Source organism: Schistocerca nitens, chromosome 9, assembly GCF_023898315.1.
Source record: "Schistocerca nitens isolate TAMUIC-IGC-003100 chromosome 9, iqSchNite1.1, whole genome shotgun sequence".
Taxonomy (NCBI): Eukaryota; Metazoa; Arthropoda; class Insecta; order Orthoptera; family Acrididae; genus Schistocerca; species Schistocerca nitens.
Window position 1 is genome coordinate 147,200,622 of NC_064622.1, and position 19,722 is coordinate 147,220,343.

The 19,722-nt window shown below is 54.0% G+C and overlaps 57 non-coding genes across 57 annotated transcripts; 29 read left to right on the top strand and 28 right to left on the bottom strand.

Moving 5' to 3' along the window:
- Positions 1-266: 266 nt before the first annotated feature.
- On the top strand, positions 267-358 carry Trnai-uau (transfer RNA isoleucine (anticodon UAU)). The gene is given in 2 exon segments: positions 267-304; positions 323-358. It is a non-coding gene; the product is annotated as a tRNA-Ile (tRNA).
- A 111-nt stretch (positions 359-469) lies between these two features.
- Trnad-guc (transfer RNA aspartic acid (anticodon GUC)) lies at positions 470-541 on the top strand. The gene has a single exon. It is a non-coding gene; the product is annotated as a tRNA-Asp (tRNA).
- A 233-nt stretch (positions 542-774) lies between these two features.
- Positions 775-846, bottom strand: Trnam-cau (transfer RNA methionine (anticodon CAU)). Its single transcript has one exon. It is a non-coding gene; the product is annotated as a tRNA-Met (tRNA).
- A 283-nt stretch (positions 847-1,129) lies between these two features.
- Trnar-acg (transfer RNA arginine (anticodon ACG)) lies at positions 1,130-1,202 on the bottom strand. Its single transcript has one exon. It is a non-coding gene; the product is annotated as a tRNA-Arg (tRNA).
- A 442-nt stretch (positions 1,203-1,644) lies between these two features.
- Trnai-uau (transfer RNA isoleucine (anticodon UAU)) lies at positions 1,645-1,736 on the top strand. The gene is given in 2 exon segments: positions 1,645-1,682; positions 1,701-1,736. It is a non-coding gene; the product is annotated as a tRNA-Ile (tRNA).
- A 111-nt stretch (positions 1,737-1,847) lies between these two features.
- On the top strand, positions 1,848-1,919 carry Trnad-guc (transfer RNA aspartic acid (anticodon GUC)). The gene has a single exon. It is a non-coding gene; the product is annotated as a tRNA-Asp (tRNA).
- Positions 1,920-2,152: 233 nt separating this feature from the next.
- Trnam-cau (transfer RNA methionine (anticodon CAU)) lies at positions 2,153-2,224 on the bottom strand. Its single transcript has one exon. It is a non-coding gene; the product is annotated as a tRNA-Met (tRNA).
- A 283-nt stretch (positions 2,225-2,507) lies between these two features.
- Positions 2,508-2,580, bottom strand: Trnar-acg (transfer RNA arginine (anticodon ACG)). The gene has a single exon. It is a non-coding gene; the product is annotated as a tRNA-Arg (tRNA).
- A 442-nt stretch (positions 2,581-3,022) lies between these two features.
- Positions 3,023-3,114, top strand: Trnai-uau (transfer RNA isoleucine (anticodon UAU)). The gene is given in 2 exon segments: positions 3,023-3,060; positions 3,079-3,114. It is a non-coding gene; the product is annotated as a tRNA-Ile (tRNA).
- Positions 3,115-3,225: 111 nt separating this feature from the next.
- Positions 3,226-3,297, top strand: Trnad-guc (transfer RNA aspartic acid (anticodon GUC)). Its single transcript has one exon. It is a non-coding gene; the product is annotated as a tRNA-Asp (tRNA).
- A 233-nt stretch (positions 3,298-3,530) lies between these two features.
- On the bottom strand, positions 3,531-3,602 carry Trnam-cau (transfer RNA methionine (anticodon CAU)). Its single transcript has one exon. It is a non-coding gene; the product is annotated as a tRNA-Met (tRNA).
- Positions 3,603-3,885: 283 nt separating this feature from the next.
- Positions 3,886-3,958, bottom strand: Trnar-acg (transfer RNA arginine (anticodon ACG)). Its single transcript has one exon. It is a non-coding gene; the product is annotated as a tRNA-Arg (tRNA).
- A 442-nt stretch (positions 3,959-4,400) lies between these two features.
- Trnai-uau (transfer RNA isoleucine (anticodon UAU)) lies at positions 4,401-4,492 on the top strand. Its single transcript is given in 2 exon segments — positions 4,401-4,438; positions 4,457-4,492. It is a non-coding gene; the product is annotated as a tRNA-Ile (tRNA).
- Positions 4,493-4,603: 111 nt separating this feature from the next.
- Trnad-guc (transfer RNA aspartic acid (anticodon GUC)) lies at positions 4,604-4,675 on the top strand. Its single transcript has one exon. It is a non-coding gene; the product is annotated as a tRNA-Asp (tRNA).
- A 233-nt stretch (positions 4,676-4,908) lies between these two features.
- Trnam-cau (transfer RNA methionine (anticodon CAU)) lies at positions 4,909-4,980 on the bottom strand. Its single transcript has one exon. It is a non-coding gene; the product is annotated as a tRNA-Met (tRNA).
- Positions 4,981-5,263: 283 nt separating this feature from the next.
- Positions 5,264-5,336, bottom strand: Trnar-acg (transfer RNA arginine (anticodon ACG)). The gene has a single exon. It is a non-coding gene; the product is annotated as a tRNA-Arg (tRNA).
- Positions 5,337-5,778: 442 nt separating this feature from the next.
- Trnai-uau (transfer RNA isoleucine (anticodon UAU)) lies at positions 5,779-5,870 on the top strand. Its single transcript is given in 2 exon segments — positions 5,779-5,816; positions 5,835-5,870. It is a non-coding gene; the product is annotated as a tRNA-Ile (tRNA).
- Positions 5,871-5,981: 111 nt separating this feature from the next.
- Positions 5,982-6,053, top strand: Trnad-guc (transfer RNA aspartic acid (anticodon GUC)). The gene has a single exon. It is a non-coding gene; the product is annotated as a tRNA-Asp (tRNA).
- A 233-nt stretch (positions 6,054-6,286) lies between these two features.
- Trnam-cau (transfer RNA methionine (anticodon CAU)) lies at positions 6,287-6,358 on the bottom strand. Its single transcript has one exon. It is a non-coding gene; the product is annotated as a tRNA-Met (tRNA).
- A 283-nt stretch (positions 6,359-6,641) lies between these two features.
- Positions 6,642-6,714, bottom strand: Trnar-acg (transfer RNA arginine (anticodon ACG)). The gene has a single exon. It is a non-coding gene; the product is annotated as a tRNA-Arg (tRNA).
- Positions 6,715-7,156: 442 nt separating this feature from the next.
- Trnai-uau (transfer RNA isoleucine (anticodon UAU)) lies at positions 7,157-7,248 on the top strand. The gene is given in 2 exon segments: positions 7,157-7,194; positions 7,213-7,248. It is a non-coding gene; the product is annotated as a tRNA-Ile (tRNA).
- A 111-nt stretch (positions 7,249-7,359) lies between these two features.
- Positions 7,360-7,431, top strand: Trnad-guc (transfer RNA aspartic acid (anticodon GUC)). Its single transcript has one exon. It is a non-coding gene; the product is annotated as a tRNA-Asp (tRNA).
- Positions 7,432-7,664: 233 nt separating this feature from the next.
- On the bottom strand, positions 7,665-7,736 carry Trnam-cau (transfer RNA methionine (anticodon CAU)). Its single transcript has one exon. It is a non-coding gene; the product is annotated as a tRNA-Met (tRNA).
- A 283-nt stretch (positions 7,737-8,019) lies between these two features.
- On the bottom strand, positions 8,020-8,092 carry Trnar-acg (transfer RNA arginine (anticodon ACG)). The gene has a single exon. It is a non-coding gene; the product is annotated as a tRNA-Arg (tRNA).
- A 442-nt stretch (positions 8,093-8,534) lies between these two features.
- Positions 8,535-8,626, top strand: Trnai-uau (transfer RNA isoleucine (anticodon UAU)). Its single transcript is given in 2 exon segments — positions 8,535-8,572; positions 8,591-8,626. It is a non-coding gene; the product is annotated as a tRNA-Ile (tRNA).
- Positions 8,627-8,737: 111 nt separating this feature from the next.
- Positions 8,738-8,809, top strand: Trnad-guc (transfer RNA aspartic acid (anticodon GUC)). The gene has a single exon. It is a non-coding gene; the product is annotated as a tRNA-Asp (tRNA).
- Positions 8,810-9,042: 233 nt separating this feature from the next.
- On the bottom strand, positions 9,043-9,114 carry Trnam-cau (transfer RNA methionine (anticodon CAU)). Its single transcript has one exon. It is a non-coding gene; the product is annotated as a tRNA-Met (tRNA).
- Positions 9,115-9,397: 283 nt separating this feature from the next.
- Trnar-acg (transfer RNA arginine (anticodon ACG)) lies at positions 9,398-9,470 on the bottom strand. The gene has a single exon. It is a non-coding gene; the product is annotated as a tRNA-Arg (tRNA).
- A 442-nt stretch (positions 9,471-9,912) lies between these two features.
- On the top strand, positions 9,913-10,004 carry Trnai-uau (transfer RNA isoleucine (anticodon UAU)). The gene is given in 2 exon segments: positions 9,913-9,950; positions 9,969-10,004. It is a non-coding gene; the product is annotated as a tRNA-Ile (tRNA).
- A 111-nt stretch (positions 10,005-10,115) lies between these two features.
- On the top strand, positions 10,116-10,187 carry Trnad-guc (transfer RNA aspartic acid (anticodon GUC)). The gene has a single exon. It is a non-coding gene; the product is annotated as a tRNA-Asp (tRNA).
- A 233-nt stretch (positions 10,188-10,420) lies between these two features.
- Trnam-cau (transfer RNA methionine (anticodon CAU)) lies at positions 10,421-10,492 on the bottom strand. The gene has a single exon. It is a non-coding gene; the product is annotated as a tRNA-Met (tRNA).
- Positions 10,493-10,775: 283 nt separating this feature from the next.
- Positions 10,776-10,848, bottom strand: Trnar-acg (transfer RNA arginine (anticodon ACG)). Its single transcript has one exon. It is a non-coding gene; the product is annotated as a tRNA-Arg (tRNA).
- A 442-nt stretch (positions 10,849-11,290) lies between these two features.
- Trnai-uau (transfer RNA isoleucine (anticodon UAU)) lies at positions 11,291-11,382 on the top strand. The gene is given in 2 exon segments: positions 11,291-11,328; positions 11,347-11,382. It is a non-coding gene; the product is annotated as a tRNA-Ile (tRNA).
- Positions 11,383-11,493: 111 nt separating this feature from the next.
- Positions 11,494-11,565, top strand: Trnad-guc (transfer RNA aspartic acid (anticodon GUC)). Its single transcript has one exon. It is a non-coding gene; the product is annotated as a tRNA-Asp (tRNA).
- Positions 11,566-11,798: 233 nt separating this feature from the next.
- On the bottom strand, positions 11,799-11,870 carry Trnam-cau (transfer RNA methionine (anticodon CAU)). The gene has a single exon. It is a non-coding gene; the product is annotated as a tRNA-Met (tRNA).
- A 283-nt stretch (positions 11,871-12,153) lies between these two features.
- Trnar-acg (transfer RNA arginine (anticodon ACG)) lies at positions 12,154-12,226 on the bottom strand. The gene has a single exon. It is a non-coding gene; the product is annotated as a tRNA-Arg (tRNA).
- Positions 12,227-12,668: 442 nt separating this feature from the next.
- Trnai-uau (transfer RNA isoleucine (anticodon UAU)) lies at positions 12,669-12,760 on the top strand. The gene is given in 2 exon segments: positions 12,669-12,706; positions 12,725-12,760. It is a non-coding gene; the product is annotated as a tRNA-Ile (tRNA).
- A 111-nt stretch (positions 12,761-12,871) lies between these two features.
- On the top strand, positions 12,872-12,943 carry Trnad-guc (transfer RNA aspartic acid (anticodon GUC)). The gene has a single exon. It is a non-coding gene; the product is annotated as a tRNA-Asp (tRNA).
- Positions 12,944-13,176: 233 nt separating this feature from the next.
- On the bottom strand, positions 13,177-13,248 carry Trnam-cau (transfer RNA methionine (anticodon CAU)). The gene has a single exon. It is a non-coding gene; the product is annotated as a tRNA-Met (tRNA).
- A 283-nt stretch (positions 13,249-13,531) lies between these two features.
- On the bottom strand, positions 13,532-13,604 carry Trnar-acg (transfer RNA arginine (anticodon ACG)). Its single transcript has one exon. It is a non-coding gene; the product is annotated as a tRNA-Arg (tRNA).
- A 442-nt stretch (positions 13,605-14,046) lies between these two features.
- On the top strand, positions 14,047-14,138 carry Trnai-uau (transfer RNA isoleucine (anticodon UAU)). The gene is given in 2 exon segments: positions 14,047-14,084; positions 14,103-14,138. It is a non-coding gene; the product is annotated as a tRNA-Ile (tRNA).
- Positions 14,139-14,249: 111 nt separating this feature from the next.
- Positions 14,250-14,321, top strand: Trnad-guc (transfer RNA aspartic acid (anticodon GUC)). The gene has a single exon. It is a non-coding gene; the product is annotated as a tRNA-Asp (tRNA).
- A 233-nt stretch (positions 14,322-14,554) lies between these two features.
- Positions 14,555-14,626, bottom strand: Trnam-cau (transfer RNA methionine (anticodon CAU)). The gene has a single exon. It is a non-coding gene; the product is annotated as a tRNA-Met (tRNA).
- Positions 14,627-14,909: 283 nt separating this feature from the next.
- Positions 14,910-14,982, bottom strand: Trnar-acg (transfer RNA arginine (anticodon ACG)). The gene has a single exon. It is a non-coding gene; the product is annotated as a tRNA-Arg (tRNA).
- A 443-nt stretch (positions 14,983-15,425) lies between these two features.
- Trnai-uau (transfer RNA isoleucine (anticodon UAU)) lies at positions 15,426-15,517 on the top strand. The gene is given in 2 exon segments: positions 15,426-15,463; positions 15,482-15,517. It is a non-coding gene; the product is annotated as a tRNA-Ile (tRNA).
- Positions 15,518-15,628: 111 nt separating this feature from the next.
- Trnad-guc (transfer RNA aspartic acid (anticodon GUC)) lies at positions 15,629-15,700 on the top strand. Its single transcript has one exon. It is a non-coding gene; the product is annotated as a tRNA-Asp (tRNA).
- Positions 15,701-15,933: 233 nt separating this feature from the next.
- Trnam-cau (transfer RNA methionine (anticodon CAU)) lies at positions 15,934-16,005 on the bottom strand. Its single transcript has one exon. It is a non-coding gene; the product is annotated as a tRNA-Met (tRNA).
- Positions 16,006-16,288: 283 nt separating this feature from the next.
- Trnar-acg (transfer RNA arginine (anticodon ACG)) lies at positions 16,289-16,361 on the bottom strand. Its single transcript has one exon. It is a non-coding gene; the product is annotated as a tRNA-Arg (tRNA).
- Positions 16,362-16,803: 442 nt separating this feature from the next.
- Positions 16,804-16,895, top strand: Trnai-uau (transfer RNA isoleucine (anticodon UAU)). Its single transcript is given in 2 exon segments — positions 16,804-16,841; positions 16,860-16,895. It is a non-coding gene; the product is annotated as a tRNA-Ile (tRNA).
- A 111-nt stretch (positions 16,896-17,006) lies between these two features.
- Positions 17,007-17,078, top strand: Trnad-guc (transfer RNA aspartic acid (anticodon GUC)). Its single transcript has one exon. It is a non-coding gene; the product is annotated as a tRNA-Asp (tRNA).
- A 233-nt stretch (positions 17,079-17,311) lies between these two features.
- Positions 17,312-17,383, bottom strand: Trnam-cau (transfer RNA methionine (anticodon CAU)). Its single transcript has one exon. It is a non-coding gene; the product is annotated as a tRNA-Met (tRNA).
- Positions 17,384-17,666: 283 nt separating this feature from the next.
- On the bottom strand, positions 17,667-17,739 carry Trnar-acg (transfer RNA arginine (anticodon ACG)). The gene has a single exon. It is a non-coding gene; the product is annotated as a tRNA-Arg (tRNA).
- A 442-nt stretch (positions 17,740-18,181) lies between these two features.
- On the top strand, positions 18,182-18,273 carry Trnai-uau (transfer RNA isoleucine (anticodon UAU)). Its single transcript is given in 2 exon segments — positions 18,182-18,219; positions 18,238-18,273. It is a non-coding gene; the product is annotated as a tRNA-Ile (tRNA).
- A 111-nt stretch (positions 18,274-18,384) lies between these two features.
- Trnad-guc (transfer RNA aspartic acid (anticodon GUC)) lies at positions 18,385-18,456 on the top strand. The gene has a single exon. It is a non-coding gene; the product is annotated as a tRNA-Asp (tRNA).
- Positions 18,457-18,689: 233 nt separating this feature from the next.
- Positions 18,690-18,761, bottom strand: Trnam-cau (transfer RNA methionine (anticodon CAU)). Its single transcript has one exon. It is a non-coding gene; the product is annotated as a tRNA-Met (tRNA).
- Positions 18,762-19,044: 283 nt separating this feature from the next.
- Trnar-acg (transfer RNA arginine (anticodon ACG)) lies at positions 19,045-19,117 on the bottom strand. The gene has a single exon. It is a non-coding gene; the product is annotated as a tRNA-Arg (tRNA).
- Positions 19,118-19,559: 442 nt separating this feature from the next.
- Trnai-uau (transfer RNA isoleucine (anticodon UAU)) lies at positions 19,560-19,651 on the top strand. Its single transcript is given in 2 exon segments — positions 19,560-19,597; positions 19,616-19,651. It is a non-coding gene; the product is annotated as a tRNA-Ile (tRNA).
- Positions 19,652-19,722: the final 71 nt, after the last annotated feature.

A 19,722-nucleotide genomic window follows, 5' to 3' on the forward strand; every position in this document is an offset into this window, starting at 1 on the left:
CTGCACGGCTTAGAGCTTGCCACACATCTGCCCTCGCTGTTGGACAGGTAGCAGAAGGCAAGGCGCGCGTTTTTCTGCATTTTTTCGGCGATGACAAGCGGTTGATATGCTTGTAAGTGTAGCATATGAAGCAAGAATCGAATGAGGCATTCGTAGACAGGTGCTAAATTCGCAGTATGGCCGCAGGTGACGATCTTATGACGGGTGTGCAGCCACAACAGGTTGGCAGCAAAGTGAGTATCGCTAACTGAAAGCTCTCTGCTGTAGCCCCAGTGGCGCAATTGGTTAGCGCACGGTACTTATAAGGCAGTAGCCGTGAGCAATGCCGGGGTTGTGAGTTCGAGCCTCACCTGGGGCACACTTTTATTTCGTAGCAGCTGACTCTGAAAGCATCGGGACGCGAGAGTTGAGATGTATCACCTGCTTGAGAAACATAAGTGTGCGTGCATTATAGCCACCGATCGCGTGTTCCTCGGTAGTATAGTGGTTAGTATCCCCGCCTGTCACGCGGGAGACCGGGGTTCGATTCCCCGCCGGGGAGGTGCGATTTTTATATCGCGAAAGTTGCACGCGTGGCCCCAAAGGACATTAACGTTGCGATCAAGGAATGTAGTTACTGCAAAATCGTAAGTAAGTCTGCGTCTTAGGAAGTGTTTCTCGCATTCTTCACACGACGTCGTCGTTTCACGACTTACAGGGGTTGCTGTTGACGCTGAATCAGCTCACCCCAGGCTTAATGATCGAGCTCGAGGCACCCAAGAAAAGGAATAATTTTAGCAGAGCGTGGTTTCGATCCACGGACCTCTGGGTTATGGGCCCAGCACGCTTCCACTGCGCCACTCTGCTGCGTGGAGCCGTCCGCGCTCTTCGGTGCGTGACATGGGACACTTGGAAAGCGTTGTCTGCGTCGGTTTCCCGCGCCTACCGTTTAATTAAGTGCGTAACATCTCTCAGCTTGACTTGTCTCGACTTTGCTCGACTGACGCTACGCTGACGCTTGCACGAAGCGATATTTACCGCAATCGTCTCGAGATGCAGCTGCGAGATGCTCAGGATTAACATTGCACTCCACGAAGGTGGAGACATTCGAATCCACTGCCTAGCTACGCGCCCGCAACTAACAAAATGCCGACCCTGCCAGGATTCGAACCTGGAATCTTCTGATCCGTAGTCAGACGCGTTATCCGTTGCGAAACAGGGCCACTGTTTGCGTTTTCTACCACGAGGCGGGTGCACATCGCAAAGCAACGTGTTCTCCGTGGCTCGGCAACTGCATGTCGTCCACTGACAACGGCGGCGCGGCCACTCTGGTCTTGCGCACTCTGCAGGGAGCTGCCAAGGAAGGCATCTCTCCTCCAGCTGCTCGGCCACGGTGCGCCTGCACGGCTTAGAGCTTGCCACACATCTGCCCTCGCTGTTGGACAGGTAGCAGAAGGCAAGGCGCGCGTTTTTCTGCATTTTTTCGGCGATGACAAGCGGTTGATATGCTTGTAAGTGTAGCATATGAAGCAAGAATCGAATGAGGCATTCGTAGACAGGTGCTAAATTCGCAGTATGGCCGCAGGTGACGATCTTATGACGGGTGTGCAGCCACAACAGGTTGGCAGCAAAGTGAGTATCGCTAACTGAAAGCTCTCTGCTGTAGCCCCAGTGGCGCAATTGGTTAGCGCACGGTACTTATAAGGCAGTAGCCGTGAGCAATGCCGGGGTTGTGAGTTCGAGCCTCACCTGGGGCACACTTTTATTTCGTAGCAGCTGACTCTGAAAGCATCGGGACGCGAGAGTTGAGATGTATCACCTGCTTGAGAAACATAAGTGTGCGTGCATTATAGCCACCGATCGCGTGTTCCTCGGTAGTATAGTGGTTAGTATCCCCGCCTGTCACGCGGGAGACCGGGGTTCGATTCCCCGCCGGGGAGGTGCGATTTTTATATCGCGAAAGTTGCACGCGTGGCCCCAAAGGACATTAACGTTGCGATCAAGGAATGTAGTTACTGCAAAATCGTAAGTAAGTCTGCGTCTTAGGAAGTGTTTCTCGCATTCTTCACACGACGTCGTCGTTTCACGACTTACAGGGGTTGCTGTTGACGCTGAATCAGCTCACCCCAGGCTTAATGATCGAGCTCGAGGCACCCAAGAAAAGGAATAATTTTAGCAGAGCGTGGTTTCGATCCACGGACCTCTGGGTTATGGGCCCAGCACGCTTCCACTGCGCCACTCTGCTGCGTGGAGCCGTCCGCGCTCTTCGGTGCGTGACATGGGACACTTGGAAAGCGTTGTCTGCGTCGGTTTCCCGCGCCTACCGTTTAATTAAGTGCGTAACATCTCTCAGCTTGACTTGTCTCGACTTTGCTCGACTGACGCTACGCTGACGCTTGCACGAAGCGATATTTACCGCAATCGTCTCGAGATGCAGCTGCGAGATGCTCAGGATTAACATTGCACTCCACGAAGGTGGAGACATTCGAATCCACTGCCTAGCTACGCGCCCGCAACTAACAAAATGCCGACCCTGCCAGGATTCGAACCTGGAATCTTCTGATCCGTAGTCAGACGCGTTATCCGTTGCGAAACAGGGCCACTGTTTGCGTTTTCTACCACGAGGCGGGTGCACATCGCAAAGCAACGTGTTCTCCGTGGCTCGGCAACTGCATGTCGTCCACTGACAACGGCGGCGCGGCCACTCTGGTCTTGCGCACTCTGCAGGGAGCTGCCAAGGAAGGCATCTCTCCTCCAGCTGCTCGGCCACGGTGCGCCTGCACGGCTTAGAGCTTGCCACACATCTGCCCTCGCTGTTGGACAGGTAGCAGAAGGCAAGGCGCGCGTTTTTCTGCATTTTTTCGGCGATGACAAGCGGTTGATATGCTTGTAAGTGTAGCATATGAAGCAAGAATCGAATGAGGCATTCGTAGACAGGTGCTAAATTCGCAGTATGGCCGCAGGTGACGATCTTATGACGGGTGTGCAGCCACAACAGGTTGGCAGCAAAGTGAGTATCGCTAACTGAAAGCTCTCTGCTGTAGCCCCAGTGGCGCAATTGGTTAGCGCACGGTACTTATAAGGCAGTAGCCGTGAGCAATGCCGGGGTTGTGAGTTCGAGCCTCACCTGGGGCACACTTTTATTTCGTAGCAGCTGACTCTGAAAGCATCGGGACGCGAGAGTTGAGATGTATCACCTGCTTGAGAAACATAAGTGTGCGTGCATTATAGCCACCGATCGCGTGTTCCTCGGTAGTATAGTGGTTAGTATCCCCGCCTGTCACGCGGGAGACCGGGGTTCGATTCCCCGCCGGGGAGGTGCGATTTTTATATCGCGAAAGTTGCACGCGTGGCCCCAAAGGACATTAACGTTGCGATCAAGGAATGTAGTTACTGCAAAATCGTAAGTAAGTCTGCGTCTTAGGAAGTGTTTCTCGCATTCTTCACACGACGTCGTCGTTTCACGACTTACAGGGGTTGCTGTTGACGCTGAATCAGCTCACCCCAGGCTTAATGATCGAGCTCGAGGCACCCAAGAAAAGGAATAATTTTAGCAGAGCGTGGTTTCGATCCACGGACCTCTGGGTTATGGGCCCAGCACGCTTCCACTGCGCCACTCTGCTGCGTGGAGCCGTCCGCGCTCTTCGGTGCGTGACATGGGACACTTGGAAAGCGTTGTCTGCGTCGGTTTCCCGCGCCTACCGTTTAATTAAGTGCGTAACATCTCTCAGCTTGACTTGTCTCGACTTTGCTCGACTGACGCTACGCTGACGCTTGCACGAAGCGATATTTACCGCAATCGTCTCGAGATGCAGCTGCGAGATGCTCAGGATTAACATTGCACTCCACGAAGGTGGAGACATTCGAATCCACTGCCTAGCTACGCGCCCGCAACTAACAAAATGCCGACCCTGCCAGGATTCGAACCTGGAATCTTCTGATCCGTAGTCAGACGCGTTATCCGTTGCGAAACAGGGCCACTGTTTGCGTTTTCTACCACGAGGCGGGTGCACATCGCAAAGCAACGTGTTCTCCGTGGCTCGGCAACTGCATGTCGTCCACTGACAACGGCGGCGCGGCCACTCTGGTCTTGCGCACTCTGCAGGGAGCTGCCAAGGAAGGCATCTCTCCTCCAGCTGCTCGGCCACGGTGCGCCTGCACGGCTTAGAGCTTGCCACACATCTGCCCTCGCTGTTGGACAGGTAGCAGAAGGCAAGGCGCGCGTTTTTCTGCATTTTTTCGGCGATGACAAGCGGTTGATATGCTTGTAAGTGTAGCATATGAAGCAAGAATCGAATGAGGCATTCGTAGACAGGTGCTAAATTCGCAGTATGGCCGCAGGTGACGATCTTATGACGGGTGTGCAGCCACAACAGGTTGGCAGCAAAGTGAGTATCGCTAACTGAAAGCTCTCTGCTGTAGCCCCAGTGGCGCAATTGGTTAGCGCACGGTACTTATAAGGCAGTAGCCGTGAGCAATGCCGGGGTTGTGAGTTCGAGCCTCACCTGGGGCACACTTTTATTTCGTAGCAGCTGACTCTGAAAGCATCGGGACGCGAGAGTTGAGATGTATCACCTGCTTGAGAAACATAAGTGTGCGTGCATTATAGCCACCGATCGCGTGTTCCTCGGTAGTATAGTGGTTAGTATCCCCGCCTGTCACGCGGGAGACCGGGGTTCGATTCCCCGCCGGGGAGGTGCGATTTTTATATCGCGAAAGTTGCACGCGTGGCCCCAAAGGACATTAACGTTGCGATCAAGGAATGTAGTTACTGCAAAATCGTAAGTAAGTCTGCGTCTTAGGAAGTGTTTCTCGCATTCTTCACACGACGTCGTCGTTTCACGACTTACAGGGGTTGCTGTTGACGCTGAATCAGCTCACCCCAGGCTTAATGATCGAGCTCGAGGCACCCAAGAAAAGGAATAATTTTAGCAGAGCGTGGTTTCGATCCACGGACCTCTGGGTTATGGGCCCAGCACGCTTCCACTGCGCCACTCTGCTGCGTGGAGCCGTCCGCGCTCTTCGGTGCGTGACATGGGACACTTGGAAAGCGTTGTCTGCGTCGGTTTCCCGCGCCTACCGTTTAATTAAGTGCGTAACATCTCTCAGCTTGACTTGTCTCGACTTTGCTCGACTGACGCTACGCTGACGCTTGCACGAAGCGATATTTACCGCAATCGTCTCGAGATGCAGCTGCGAGATGCTCAGGATTAACATTGCACTCCACGAAGGTGGAGACATTCGAATCCACTGCCTAGCTACGCGCCCGCAACTAACAAAATGCCGACCCTGCCAGGATTCGAACCTGGAATCTTCTGATCCGTAGTCAGACGCGTTATCCGTTGCGAAACAGGGCCACTGTTTGCGTTTTCTACCACGAGGCGGGTGCACATCGCAAAGCAACGTGTTCTCCGTGGCTCGGCAACTGCATGTCGTCCACTGACAACGGCGGCGCGGCCACTCTGGTCTTGCGCACTCTGCAGGGAGCTGCCAAGGAAGGCATCTCTCCTCCAGCTGCTCGGCCACGGTGCGCCTGCACGGCTTAGAGCTTGCCACACATCTGCCCTCGCTGTTGGACAGGTAGCAGAAGGCAAGGCGCGCGTTTTTCTGCATTTTTTCGGCGATGACAAGCGGTTGATATGCTTGTAAGTGTAGCATATGAAGCAAGAATCGAATGAGGCATTCGTAGACAGGTGCTAAATTCGCAGTATGGCCGCAGGTGACGATCTTATGACGGGTGTGCAGCCACAACAGGTTGGCAGCAAAGTGAGTATCGCTAACTGAAAGCTCTCTGCTGTAGCCCCAGTGGCGCAATTGGTTAGCGCACGGTACTTATAAGGCAGTAGCCGTGAGCAATGCCGGGGTTGTGAGTTCGAGCCTCACCTGGGGCACACTTTTATTTCGTAGCAGCTGACTCTGAAAGCATCGGGACGCGAGAGTTGAGATGTATCACCTGCTTGAGAAACATAAGTGTGCGTGCATTATAGCCACCGATCGCGTGTTCCTCGGTAGTATAGTGGTTAGTATCCCCGCCTGTCACGCGGGAGACCGGGGTTCGATTCCCCGCCGGGGAGGTGCGATTTTTATATCGCGAAAGTTGCACGCGTGGCCCCAAAGGACATTAACGTTGCGATCAAGGAATGTAGTTACTGCAAAATCGTAAGTAAGTCTGCGTCTTAGGAAGTGTTTCTCGCATTCTTCACACGACGTCGTCGTTTCACGACTTACAGGGGTTGCTGTTGACGCTGAATCAGCTCACCCCAGGCTTAATGATCGAGCTCGAGGCACCCAAGAAAAGGAATAATTTTAGCAGAGCGTGGTTTCGATCCACGGACCTCTGGGTTATGGGCCCAGCACGCTTCCACTGCGCCACTCTGCTGCGTGGAGCCGTCCGCGCTCTTCGGTGCGTGACATGGGACACTTGGAAAGCGTTGTCTGCGTCGGTTTCCCGCGCCTACCGTTTAATTAAGTGCGTAACATCTCTCAGCTTGACTTGTCTCGACTTTGCTCGACTGACGCTACGCTGACGCTTGCACGAAGCGATATTTACCGCAATCGTCTCGAGATGCAGCTGCGAGATGCTCAGGATTAACATTGCACTCCACGAAGGTGGAGACATTCGAATCCACTGCCTAGCTACGCGCCCGCAACTAACAAAATGCCGACCCTGCCAGGATTCGAACCTGGAATCTTCTGATCCGTAGTCAGACGCGTTATCCGTTGCGAAACAGGGCCACTGTTTGCGTTTTCTACCACGAGGCGGGTGCACATCGCAAAGCAACGTGTTCTCCGTGGCTCGGCAACTGCATGTCGTCCACTGACAACGGCGGCGCGGCCACTCTGGTCTTGCGCACTCTGCAGGGAGCTGCCAAGGAAGGCATCTCTCCTCCAGCTGCTCGGCCACGGTGCGCCTGCACGGCTTAGAGCTTGCCACACATCTGCCCTCGCTGTTGGACAGGTAGCAGAAGGCAAGGCGCGCGTTTTTCTGCATTTTTTCGGCGATGACAAGCGGTTGATATGCTTGTAAGTGTAGCATATGAAGCAAGAATCGAATGAGGCATTCGTAGACAGGTGCTAAATTCGCAGTATGGCCGCAGGTGACGATCTTATGACGGGTGTGCAGCCACAACAGGTTGGCAGCAAAGTGAGTATCGCTAACTGAAAGCTCTCTGCTGTAGCCCCAGTGGCGCAATTGGTTAGCGCACGGTACTTATAAGGCAGTAGCCGTGAGCAATGCCGGGGTTGTGAGTTCGAGCCTCACCTGGGGCACACTTTTATTTCGTAGCAGCTGACTCTGAAAGCATCGGGACGCGAGAGTTGAGATGTATCACCTGCTTGAGAAACATAAGTGTGCGTGCATTATAGCCACCGATCGCGTGTTCCTCGGTAGTATAGTGGTTAGTATCCCCGCCTGTCACGCGGGAGACCGGGGTTCGATTCCCCGCCGGGGAGGTGCGATTTTTATATCGCGAAAGTTGCACGCGTGGCCCCAAAGGACATTAACGTTGCGATCAAGGAATGTAGTTACTGCAAAATCGTAAGTAAGTCTGCGTCTTAGGAAGTGTTTCTCGCATTCTTCACACGACGTCGTCGTTTCACGACTTACAGGGGTTGCTGTTGACGCTGAATCAGCTCACCCCAGGCTTAATGATCGAGCTCGAGGCACCCAAGAAAAGGAATAATTTTAGCAGAGCGTGGTTTCGATCCACGGACCTCTGGGTTATGGGCCCAGCACGCTTCCACTGCGCCACTCTGCTGCGTGGAGCCGTCCGCGCTCTTCGGTGCGTGACATGGGACACTTGGAAAGCGTTGTCTGCGTCGGTTTCCCGCGCCTACCGTTTAATTAAGTGCGTAACATCTCTCAGCTTGACTTGTCTCGACTTTGCTCGACTGACGCTACGCTGACGCTTGCACGAAGCGATATTTACCGCAATCGTCTCGAGATGCAGCTGCGAGATGCTCAGGATTAACATTGCACTCCACGAAGGTGGAGACATTCGAATCCACTGCCTAGCTACGCGCCCGCAACTAACAAAATGCCGACCCTGCCAGGATTCGAACCTGGAATCTTCTGATCCGTAGTCAGACGCGTTATCCGTTGCGAAACAGGGCCACTGTTTGCGTTTTCTACCACGAGGCGGGTGCACATCGCAAAGCAACGTGTTCTCCGTGGCTCGGCAACTGCATGTCGTCCACTGACAACGGCGGCGCGGCCACTCTGGTCTTGCGCACTCTGCAGGGAGCTGCCAAGGAAGGCATCTCTCCTCCAGCTGCTCGGCCACGGTGCGCCTGCACGGCTTAGAGCTTGCCACACATCTGCCCTCGCTGTTGGACAGGTAGCAGAAGGCAAGGCGCGCGTTTTTCTGCATTTTTTCGGCGATGACAAGCGGTTGATATGCTTGTAAGTGTAGCATATGAAGCAAGAATCGAATGAGGCATTCGTAGACAGGTGCTAAATTCGCAGTATGGCCGCAGGTGACGATCTTATGACGGGTGTGCAGCCACAACAGGTTGGCAGCAAAGTGAGTATCGCTAACTGAAAGCTCTCTGCTGTAGCCCCAGTGGCGCAATTGGTTAGCGCACGGTACTTATAAGGCAGTAGCCGTGAGCAATGCCGGGGTTGTGAGTTCGAGCCTCACCTGGGGCACACTTTTATTTCGTAGCAGCTGACTCTGAAAGCATCGGGACGCGAGAGTTGAGATGTATCACCTGCTTGAGAAACATAAGTGTGCGTGCATTATAGCCACCGATCGCGTGTTCCTCGGTAGTATAGTGGTTAGTATCCCCGCCTGTCACGCGGGAGACCGGGGTTCGATTCCCCGCCGGGGAGGTGCGATTTTTATATCGCGAAAGTTGCACGCGTGGCCCCAAAGGACATTAACGTTGCGATCAAGGAATGTAGTTACTGCAAAATCGTAAGTAAGTCTGCGTCTTAGGAAGTGTTTCTCGCATTCTTCACACGACGTCGTCGTTTCACGACTTACAGGGGTTGCTGTTGACGCTGAATCAGCTCACCCCAGGCTTAATGATCGAGCTCGAGGCACCCAAGAAAAGGAATAATTTTAGCAGAGCGTGGTTTCGATCCACGGACCTCTGGGTTATGGGCCCAGCACGCTTCCACTGCGCCACTCTGCTGCGTGGAGCCGTCCGCGCTCTTCGGTGCGTGACATGGGACACTTGGAAAGCGTTGTCTGCGTCGGTTTCCCGCGCCTACCGTTTAATTAAGTGCGTAACATCTCTCAGCTTGACTTGTCTCGACTTTGCTCGACTGACGCTACGCTGACGCTTGCACGAAGCGATATTTACCGCAATCGTCTCGAGATGCAGCTGCGAGATGCTCAGGATTAACATTGCACTCCACGAAGGTGGAGACATTCGAATCCACTGCCTAGCTACGCGCCCGCAACTAACAAAATGCCGACCCTGCCAGGATTCGAACCTGGAATCTTCTGATCCGTAGTCAGACGCGTTATCCGTTGCGAAACAGGGCCACTGTTTGCGTTTTCTACCACGAGGCGGGTGCACATCGCAAAGCAACGTGTTCTCCGTGGCTCGGCAACTGCATGTCGTCCACTGACAACGGCGGCGCGGCCACTCTGGTCTTGCGCACTCTGCAGGGAGCTGCCAAGGAAGGCATCTCTCCTCCAGCTGCTCGGCCACGGTGCGCCTGCACGGCTTAGAGCTTGCCACACATCTGCCCTCGCTGTTGGACAGGTAGCAGAAGGCAAGGCGCGCGTTTTTCTGCATTTTTTCGGCGATGACAAGCGGTTGATATGCTTGTAAGTGTAGCATATGAAGCAAGAATCGAATGAGGCATTCGTAGACAGGTGCTAAATTCGCAGTATGGCCGCAGGTGACGATCTTATGACGGGTGTGCAGCCACAACAGGTTGGCAGCAAAGTGAGTATCGCTAACTGAAAGCTCTCTGCTGTAGCCCCAGTGGCGCAATTGGTTAGCGCACGGTACTTATAAGGCAGTAGCCGTGAGCAATGCCGGGGTTGTGAGTTCGAGCCTCACCTGGGGCACACTTTTATTTCGTAGCAGCTGACTCTGAAAGCATCGGGACGCGAGAGTTGAGATGTATCACCTGCTTGAGAAACATAAGTGTGCGTGCATTATAGCCACCGATCGCGTGTTCCTCGGTAGTATAGTGGTTAGTATCCCCGCCTGTCACGCGGGAGACCGGGGTTCGATTCCCCGCCGGGGAGGTGCGATTTTTATATCGCGAAAGTTGCACGCGTGGCCCCAAAGGACATTAACGTTGCGATCAAGGAATGTAGTTACTGCAAAATCGTAAGTAAGTCTGCGTCTTAGGAAGTGTTTCTCGCATTCTTCACACGACGTCGTCGTTTCACGACTTACAGGGGTTGCTGTTGACGCTGAATCAGCTCACCCCAGGCTTAATGATCGAGCTCGAGGCACCCAAGAAAAGGAATAATTTTAGCAGAGCGTGGTTTCGATCCACGGACCTCTGGGTTATGGGCCCAGCACGCTTCCACTGCGCCACTCTGCTGCGTGGAGCCGTCCGCGCTCTTCGGTGCGTGACATGGGACACTTGGAAAGCGTTGTCTGCGTCGGTTTCCCGCGCCTACCGTTTAATTAAGTGCGTAACATCTCTCAGCTTGACTTGTCTCGACTTTGCTCGACTGACGCTACGCTGACGCTTGCACGAAGCGATATTTACCGCAATCGTCTCGAGATGCAGCTGCGAGATGCTCAGGATTAACATTGCACTCCACGAAGGTGGAGACATTCGAATCCACTGCCTAGCTACGCGCCCGCAACTAACAAAATGCCGACCCTGCCAGGATTCGAACCTGGAATCTTCTGATCCGTAGTCAGACGCGTTATCCGTTGCGAAACAGGGCCACTGTTTGCGTTTTCTACCACGAGGCGGGTGCACATCGCAAAGCAACGTGTTCTCCGTGGCTCGGCAACTGCATGTCGTCCACTGACAACGGCGGCGCGGCCACTCTGGTCTTGCGCACTCTGCAGGGAGCTGCCAAGGAAGGCATCTCTCCTCCAGCTGCTCGGCCACGGTGCGCCTGCACGGCTTAGAGCTTGCCACACATCTGCCCTCGCTGTTGGACAGGTAGCAGAAGGCAAGGCGCGCGTTTTTCTGCATTTTTTCGGCGATGACAAGCGGTTGATATGCTTGTAAGTGTAGCATATGAAGCAAGAATCGAATGAGGCATTCGTAGACAGGTGCTAAATTCGCAGTATGGCCGCAGGTGACGATCTTATGACGGGTGTGCAGCCACAACAGGTTGGCAGCAAAGTGAGTATCGCTAACTGAAAGCTCTCTGCTGTAGCCCCAGTGGCGCAATTGGTTAGCGCACGGTACTTATAAGGCAGTAGCCGTGAGCAATGCCGGGGTTGTGAGTTCGAGCCTCACCTGGGGCACACTTTTATTTCGTAGCAGCTGACTCTGAAAGCATCGGGACGCGAGAGTTGAGATGTATCACCTGCTTGAGAAACATAAGTGTGCGTGCATTATAGCCACCGATCGCGTGTTCCTCGGTAGTATAGTGGTTAGTATCCCCGCCTGTCACGCGGGAGACCGGGGTTCGATTCCCCGCCGGGGAGGTGCGATTTTTATATCGCGAAAGTTGCACGCGTGGCCCCAAAGGACATTAACGTTGCGATCAAGGAATGTAGTTACTGCAAAATCGTAAGTAAGTCTGCGTCTTAGGAAGTGTTTCTCGCATTCTTCACACGACGTCGTCGTTTCACGACTTACAGGGGTTGCTGTTGACGCTGAATCAGCTCACCCCAGGCTTAATGATCGAGCTCGAGGCACCCAAGAAAAGGAATAATTTTAGCAGAGCGTGGTTTCGATCCACGGACCTCTGGGTTATGGGCCCAGCACGCTTCCACTGCGCCACTCTGCTGCGTGGAGCCGTCCGCGCTCTTCGGTGCGTGACATGGGACACTTGGAAAGCGTTGTCTGCGTCGGTTTCCCGCGCCTACCGTTTAATTAAGTGCGTAACATCTCTCAGCTTGACTTGTCTCGACTTTGCTCGACTGACGCTACGCTGACGCTTGCACGAAGCGATATTTACCGCAATCGTCTCGAGATGCAGCTGCGAGATGCTCAGGATTAACATTGCACTCCACGAAGGTGGAGACATTCGAATCCACTGCCTAGCTACGCGCCCGCAACTAACAAAATGCCGACCCTGCCAGGATTCGAACCTGGAATCTTCTGATCCGTAGTCAGACGCGTTATCCGTTGCGAAACAGGGCCACTGTTTGCGTTTTCTACCACGAGGCGGGTGCACATCGCAAAGCAACGTGTTCTCCGTGGCTCGGCAACTGCATGTCGTCCACTGACAACGGCGGCGCGGCCACTCTGGTCTTGCGCACTCTGCAGGGAGCTGCCAAGGAAGGCATCTCTCCTCCAGCTGCTCGGCCACGGTGCGCCTGCACGGCTTAGAGCTTGCCACACATCTGCCCTCGCTGTTGGACAGGTAGCAGAAGGCAAGGCGCGCGTTTTTCTGCATTTTTTCGGCGATGACAAGCGGTTGATATGCTTGTAAGTGTAGCATATGAAGCAAGAATCGAATGAGGCATTCGTAGACAGGTGCTAAATTCGCAGTATGGCCGCAGGTGACGATCTTATGACGGGTGTGCAGCCACAACAGGTTGGCAGCAAAGTGAGTATCGCTAACTGAAAGCTCTCTGCTGTAGCCCCAGTGGCGCAATTGGTTAGCGCACGGTACTTATAAGGCAGTAGCCGTGAGCAATGCCGGGGTTGTGAGTTCGAGCCTCACCTGGGGCACACTTTTATTTCGTAGCAGCTGACTCTGAAAGCATCGGGACGCGAGAGTTGAGATGTATCACCTGCTTGAGAAACATAAGTGTGCGTGCATTATAGCCACCGATCGCGTGTTCCTCGGTAGTATAGTGGTTAGTATCCCCGCCTGTCACGCGGGAGACCGGGGTTCGATTCCCCGCCGGGGAGGTGCGATTTTTATATCGCGAAAGTTGCACGCGTGGCCCCAAAGGACATTAACGTTGCGATCAAGGAATGTAGTTACTGCAAAATCGTAAGTAAGTCTGCGTCTTAGGAAGTGTTTCTCGCATTCTTCACACGACGTCGTCGTTTCACGACTTACAGGGGTTGCTGTTGACGCTGAATCAGCTCACCCCAGGCTTAATGATCGAGCTCGAGGCACCCAAGAAAAGGAATAATTTTAGCAGAGCGTGGTTTCGATCCACGGACCTCTGGGTTATGGGCCCAGCACGCTTCCACTGCGCCACTCTGCTGCGTGGAGCCGTCCGCGCTCTTCGGTGCGTGACATGGGACACTTGGAAAGCGTTGTCTGCGTCGGTTTCCCGCGCCTACCGTTTAATTAAGTGCGTAACATCTCTCAGCTTGACTTGTCTCGACTTTGCTCGACTGACGCTACGCTGACGCTTGCACGAAGCGATATTTACCGCAATCGTCTCGAGATGCAGCTGCGAGATGCTCAGGATTAACATTGCACTCCACGAAGGTGGAGACATTCGAATCCACTGCCTAGCTACGCGCCCGCAACTAACAAAACGCCGACCCTGCCAGGATTCGAACCTGGAATCTTCTGATCCGTAGTCAGACGCGTTATCCGTTGCGAAACAGGGCCACTGTTTGCGTTTTCTACCACGAGGCGGGTGCACATCGCAAAGCAACGTGTTCTCCGTGGCTCGGCAACTGCATGTCGTCCACTGACAACGGCGGCGCGGCCACTCTGGTCTTGCGCACTCTGCAGGGAGCTGCCAAGGAAGGCATCTCTCCTCCAGCTGCTCGGCCACGGTGCGCCTGCACGGCTTAGAGCTTGCCACACATCTGCCCTCGCTGTTGGACAGGTAGCAGAAGGCAAGGCGCGCGTTTTTCTGCATTTTTTCGGCGATGACAAGCGGTTGATATGCTTGTAAGTGTAGCATATGAAGCAAGAATCGAATGAGGCATTCGTAGACAGGTGCTAAATTCGCAGTATGGCCGCAGGTGACGATCTTATGACGGGTGTGCAGCCACAACAGGTTGGCAGCAAAGTGAGTATCGCTAACTGAAAGCTCTCTGCTGTAGCCCCAGTGGCGCAATTGGTTAGCGCACGGTACTTATAAGGCAGTAGCCGTGAGCAATGCCGGGGTTGTGAGTTCGAGCCTCACCTGGGGCACACTTTTATTTCGTAGCAGCTGACTCTGAAAGCATCGGGACGCGAGAGTTGAGATGTATCACCTGCTTGAGAAACATAAGTGTGCGTGCATTATAGCCACCGATCGCGTGTTCCTCGGTAGTATAGTGGTTAGTATCCCCGCCTGTCACGCGGGAGACCGGGGTTCGATTCCCCGCCGGGGAGGTGCGATTTTTATATCGCGAAAGTTGCACGCGTGGCCCGAAAGGACATTAACGTTGCGATCAAGGAATGTAGTTACTGCAAAATCGTAAGTAAGTCTGCGTCTTAGGAAGTGTTTCTCGCATTCTTCACACGACGTCGTCGTTTCACGACTTACAGGGGTTGCTGTTGACGCTGAATCAGCTCACCCCAGGCTTAATGATCGAGCTCGAGGCACCCAAGAAAAGGAATAATTTTAGCAGAGCGTGGTTTCGATCCACGGACCTCTGGGTTATGGGCCCAGCACGCTTCCACTGCGCCACTCTGCTGCGTGGAGCCGTCCGCGCTCTTCGGTGCGTGACATGGGACACTTGGAAAGCGTTGTCTGCGTCGGTTTCCCGCGCCTACCGTTTAATTAAGTGCGTAACATCTCTCAGCTTGACTTGTCTCGACTTTGCTCGACTGACGCTACGCTGACGCTTGCACGAAGCGATATTTACCGCAATCGTCTCGAGATGCAGCTGCGAGATGCTCAGGATTAACATTGCACTCCACGAAGGTGGAGACATTCGAATCCACTGCCTAGCTACGCGCCCGCAACTAACAAAACGCCGACCCTGCCAGGATTCGAACCTGGAATCTTCTGATCCGTAGTCAGACGCGTTATCCGTTGCGCCACAGGGCCACTGCTTGCGTTTTCTACCACGAGGCGGGTGCACATCGCAAAGCAACGTGTTCTCCGTGGCTCGGCAACTGCATGTCGTCCACTGACAACGGCGGCGCGGCCACTCTGGTCTTGCGCACTCTGCAGGGAGCTGCCAAGGAAGGCATCTCTCCTCCAGCTGCTCGGCCACGGTGCGCCTGCACGGCTTAGAGCTTGCCACACATCTGCCCTCGCTGTTGGACAGGTAGCAGAAGGCAAGGCGCGCGTTTTTCTGCATTTTTTTCGGCGAGGACAAGCGGTTGATATGCTTGTAAGTGTAGCATATGAAGCAAGAATCGAATGAGGCATTCGTAGACAGGTGCTAAATTCGCAGTATGGCCGCAGGTGACGATCTTATGACGGGTGTGCAGCCACAACAGGTTGGCAGCAAAGTGAGTATCGCTAACTGAAAGCTCTCTGCTGTAGCCCCAGTGGCGCAATTGGTTAGCGCACGGTACTTATAAGGCAGTAGCCGTGAGCAATGCCGGGGTTGTGAGTTCGAGCCTCACCTGGGGCATACTTTTATTTCGTAGCAGCTGACTCTGAAAGCATCGGGACGCGAGAGTTGAGATGTATCACCTGCTTGAGAAACATAAGTGTGCGTGCATTATAGTCACCGATGGCGTGTTCCTCGGTAGTATAGTGGTTAGTATCCCCGCCTGTCACGCGGGAGACCGGGGTTCGATTCCCCGCCGGGGAGGTGTGATTTTTATATCGCGAAAGTTGCACGCGTGGCCCCAAAGGACATTAACGTTGCGATCAAGGAATGTAGTTACTGCAAAATCGTAAGTAAGTCTGCGTCTTAGGAAGTGTTTCTCGCATTCTTCACACGACGTCGTCGTTTCACGACTTACAGGGGTTGCTGTTGACGCTGAATCAGCTCACCCCAGGCTTAATGATCGAGCTCGAGGCACCCAAGAAAAGGAATAATTTTAGCAGAGCGTGGTTTCGATCCACGGACCTCTGGGTTATGGGCCCAGCACGCTTCCACTGCGCCACTCTGCTGCGTGGAGCCGTCCGCGCTCTTCGGTGCGTGACATGGGACACTTGGAAAGCGTTGTCTGCGTCGGTTTCCCGCGCCTACCGTTTAATTAAGTGCGTAACATCTCTCAGCTTGACTTGTCTCGACTTTGCTCGACTGACGCTACGCTGACGCTTGCACGAAGCGATATTTACCGCAATCGTCTCGAGATGCAGCTGCGAGATGCTCAGGATTAACATTGCACTCCACGAAGGTGGAGACATTCGAATCCACTGCCTAGCTACGCGCCCGCAACTAACAAAACGCCGACCCTGCCAGGATTCGAACCTGGAATCTTCTGATCCGTAGTCAGACGCGTTATCCGTTGCGAAACAGGGCCACTGTTTGCGTTTTCTACCACGAGGCGGGTGCACATCGCAAAGCAACGTGTTCTCCGTGGCTCGGCAACTGCATGTCGTCCACTGACAACGGCGGCGCGGCCACTCTGGTCTTGCGCACTCTGCAGGGAGCTGCCAAGGAAGGCATCTCTCCTCCAGCTGCTCGGCCACGGTGCGCCTGCACGGCTTAGAGCTTGCCACACATCTGCCCTCGCTGTTGGACAGGTAGCAGAAGGCAAGGCGCGCGTTTTTCTGCATTTTTTCGGCGATGACAAGCGGTTGATATGCTTGTAAGTGTAGCATATGAAGCAAGAATCGAATGAGGCATTCGTAGACAGGTGCTAAATTCGCAGTATGGCCGCAGGTGACGATCTTATGACGGGTGTGCAGCCACAACAGGTTGGCAGCAAAGTGAGTATCGCTAACTGAAAGCTCTCTGCTGTAGCCCCAGTGGCGCAATTGGTTAGCGCACGGTACTTATAAGGCAGTAGCCGTGAGCAATGCCGGGGTTGTGAGTTCGAGCCTCACCTGGGGCACACTTTTATTTCGTAGCAGCTGACTCTGAAAGCATCGGGACGCGAGAGTTGAGATGTATCACCTGCTTGAGAAACATAAGTGTGCGTGCATTACAGCCACCGATCGCGTGTTCCTCGGTAGTATAGTGGTTAGTATCCCCGCCTGTCACGCGGGAGACCGGGGTTCGATTCCCCGCCGGGGAGGTGCGATTTTTATATCGCGAAAGTTGCACGCGTGGCCCGAAAGGACATTAACGTTGCGATCAAGGAATGTAGTTACTGCAAAATCGTAAGTAAGTCTGCGTCTTAGGAAGTGTTTCTCGCATTCTTCACACGACGTCGTCGTTTCACGACTTACAGGGGTTGCTGTTGACGCTGAATCAGCTCACCCCAGGCTTAATGATCGAGCTCGAGGCACCCAAGAAAAGGAATAATTTTAGCAGAGCGTGGTTTCGATCCACGGACCTCTGGGTTATGGGCCCAGCACGCTTCCACTGCGCCACTCTGCTGCGTGGAACCGTCCGCGCTCTTCGGTGCGTGACATGGGACACTTGGAAAGCGTTGTCTGCGTCGGTTTCCCTCGCCTACCGTTTAATTAAGTGCGTAACATCTCTCAGCTTGACTTGTCTCGACTTTGCTCGACTGACGCTACGCTGACGCTTGCACGAAGCGATATTTACCGCAATCGTCTCGAGATGCAGCTGCGAGATGCTCAGGATTAACATTGCACTCCACGAAGGTGGAGACATTCGAATCCACTGCCTAGCTACGCGCCCGCAACTAACAAAATGCCGACCCTGCCAGGATTCGAACCTGGAATCTTCTGATCCGTAGTCAGACGCGTTATCCGTTGCGAAACAGGGCCACTGTTTGCGTTTTCTACCACGAGGCGGGTGCACATCGCAAAGCAACGTGTTCTCCATGGCTCGGCAACTGCATGTCGTCCACTGACAACGGCGGCGCGGCCACTCTGGTCTTGCGCACTCTGCAGGGAGCTGCCAAGGAAGGCATCTCTCCTCCAGCTGCTCGGCCACGGTGCGCCTGCACGGCTTAGAGCTTGCCACACATCTGCCCTCGCTGTTGGACAGGTAGCAGAAGGCAAGGCGCGCGTTTTTCTGCATTTTTTCGGCGATGACAAGCGGTTGATATGCTTGTAAGTGTAGCATATGAAGCAAGAATCGAATGAGGCATTCGTAGACAGGTGCTAAATTCGCAGTATGGCCGCAGGTGACGATCTTATGACGGGTGTGCAGCCACAACAGGTTGGCAGCAAAGTGAGTATCGCTAACTGAAAGCTCTCTGCTGTAGCCCCAGTGGCGCAATTGGTTAGCGCACGGTACTTATAAGGCAGTAGCCGTGAGCAATGCCGGGGTTGTGAGTTCGAGCCTCACCTGGGGCACACTTTTATTTCGTAGCAGCTGACTCTGAAAGCATCGGGACGCGAGAGTTGAGATGTATCACCTGCTTGAGAAACATAAGTGTGCGTGCATTATAGCCACCGATCGCGTGTTCCTCGGTAGTATAGTGGTTAGTATCCCCGCCTGTCACGCGGGAGACCGGGGTTCGATTCCCCGCCGGGGAGGTGCGATTTTTATATCGCGAAAGTTGCACGCGTGGCCCGAAAGGACATTAACGTTGCGATCAAGGAATGTAGTTACTGCAAAATCGTAAGTAAGTCTGCGTCTTAGGAAGTGTTTCTCGCATTCTTCACACGACGTCGTCGTTTCACGACTTACAGGGGTTGCTGTTGACGCTGAATCAGCTCACCCCAGGCTTAATGATCGAGCTCGAGGCACCCAAGAAAAGGAATAATTTTAGCAGAGCGTGGTTTCGATCCACGGACCTCTGGGTTATGGGCCCAGCACGCTTCCACTGCGCCACTCTGCTGCGTGGAGCCGTCCGCGCTCTTCGGTGCGTGACATGGGACACTTGGAAAGCGTTGTCTGCGTCGGTTTCCCGCGCCTACCGTTTAATTAAGTGCGTAACATCTCTCAGCTTGACTTGTCTCGACTTTGCTCGACTGACGCTACGCTGACGCTTGCACGAAGCGATATTTACCGCAATCGTCTCGAGATGCAGCTGCGAGATGCTCAGGATTAACATTGCACTCCACGAAGGTGGAGACATTCGAATCCACTGCCTAGCTACGCGCCCGCAACTAACAAAATGCCGACCCTGCCAGGATTCGAACCTGGAATCTTCTGATCCGTAGTCAGACGCGTTATCCGTTGCGAAACAGGGCCACTGTTTGCGTTTTCTACCACGAGGCGGGTGCACATCGCAAAGCAACGTGTTCTCCGTGGCTCGGCAACTGCATGTCGTCCACTGACAACGGCGGCGCGGCCACTCTGGTCTTGCGCACTCTGCAGGGAGCTGCCAAGGAAGGCATCTCTCCTCCAGCTGCTCGGCCACGGTGCGCCTGCACGGCTTAGAGCTTGCCACACATCTGCCCTCGCTGTTGGACAGGTAGCAGAAGGCAAGGCGCGCGTTTTTCTGCATTTTTTCGGCGATGACAAGCGGTTGATATGCTTGTAAGTGTAGCATATGAAGCAAGAATCGAATGAGGCAGTCGTAGACAGGTGCTAAATTCGCAGTATGGCCGCAGGTGACGATCTTATGACGGGTGTGCAGCCACAACAGGTTGGCAGCAAAGTGAGTATCGCTAACTGAAAGCTCTCTGCTGTAGCCCCAGTGGCGCAATTGGTTAGCGCACGGTACTTATAAGGCAGTAGCCGTGAGCAATGCCGGGGTTGTGAGTTCGAGCCTCACCTGGGGCATACTTTTATTTCGTAGCAGCTGACTCTGAAAGCATCGGGACGCGAGAGTTGAGATGTATCACCTGCTTGAG